The sequence below is a fragment of the Capsicum annuum genome, chromosome 8, assembly GCF_002878395.1.
Source record: "Capsicum annuum cultivar UCD-10X-F1 chromosome 8, UCD10Xv1.1, whole genome shotgun sequence".
In the NCBI taxonomy this organism is placed as follows: Eukaryota; Viridiplantae; Streptophyta; class Magnoliopsida; order Solanales; family Solanaceae; genus Capsicum; species Capsicum annuum.
Genome location: NC_061118.1, coordinates 63,771,352 through 63,772,698, shown reverse-complemented (window position 1 = coordinate 63,772,698; position 1,347 = coordinate 63,771,352). Strand labels below are relative to the sequence as shown.

Below are 1,347 nucleotides of genomic sequence, written 5' to 3'. Positions count from 1 at the left end.
TAATTGGCATAATTGGGCATTCCCTTTAAAATGTCTAACAAAGAAAGTTTAGTGTGAAGTTCTCTAAATATGTCACAAAACTTCTTAAATCTAGTATCCTCCTCGGCTTTCTTCATCTTTTGAGGAAATTATGGAGGTGGTCAATTTTAAGATTGCTCAATCAGTTTTCCATTGGAGTACTCAAACATTCCCTTTTTATCAGATTCTTTTCACTCAACTTGTTTTTTCCATATATCTTTGTGTGATAAATTTGGCTTACACATCATGATTTTTAATTGGATGTGTGTCACTAAAATCTTTGCCAGTTTTTAAGGTGACCCCCTTGAGATCTTGCGTTTTGCGCTTGAACTAATTGACCAATCTGCCTCTCTAAATTCTTTTGAGCTGATTGTTGATTTTTTTATCTCTGCAACCATTTATTCTTGATTGGCTAGAATCCTTTTTCAAAGTCTCTTTTAAATTTCTAGACTGAGTGTTGCTCTAAGTCTCTTCTTGTTACTTAAACTTCTGAGATTAGACCTGATTATTACCCTAAAATTTGTTGGGTTGACCCTGCCAATTATGATTGTAGGAAATACCCTAGTTCTTATTCCCTTTTATATGCATTCCCCATAAAATTAACTAATTACATATTTACTCCATATAAATCTATAGAGTGAAAACTACTACCATATTTTTTACATCAAGTATAAACGAACTAATCTACATTAACTTGGGCTTGAGTTTGAGCCAAACTCATCTTCCTAAACTGAGGCATTATTTGATTCTGAAAATAGGAACTGTGTAGCTAATGTTGTGATACTATATACATAAATAATACATGTAGGATGTTTTACCATACTTCTATATACATCATCATGCCACTCTGGATTATCTTTCGTAATACAATTGAGAAGAGTATATAGCTCATCATAGGTTTTCTTCAAAGCCTAACCACCTGCTTTTGAATGTTACAAACTTTTTGTGTTATGGTCAAAACCATCAACAAAATCATGAACTAATACCTAATTTGTCAGTTTGTGATGTGGGCAGTCTTAGTGGAAAGACTTGAATCTCTCCCATGTATGATAGATATGTTCATCTTGCTTCTGCTTAAAACTGAAGATCTCACTCCTTAACCTTATACTTTTCCCCAATGAAAGAATAGAATAAGGAACTTCTTTTCCAAGTCATCCCAAGTTGTAATAGAATTTGAAGTTTTTTCCATTAATCATTTCTCAGCCTCTCCTAGTAGTGAGTATGGAGAAAGAGTCACCCTCACATAATCTGTGGAGACTCATTCAGGAATGAATGTGTCACTAATCTCCAAAAAATTCTGAAGATAAACATGTGGATTCTTATGTGTCT

General features: G+C 33.4%; 1 non-coding gene across 1 annotated transcript; it reads left to right on the top strand.

Moving 5' to 3' along the window:
* Positions 1 to 1,014: 1,014 nt before the first annotated feature.
* On the top strand, positions 1,015 to 1,121 carry LOC124886761. Its single transcript, XR_007044172.1, has one exon. It is a non-coding gene; the product is annotated as a small nucleolar RNA R71 (small nucleolar RNA).
* Positions 1,122 to 1,347: the final 226 nt, after the last annotated feature.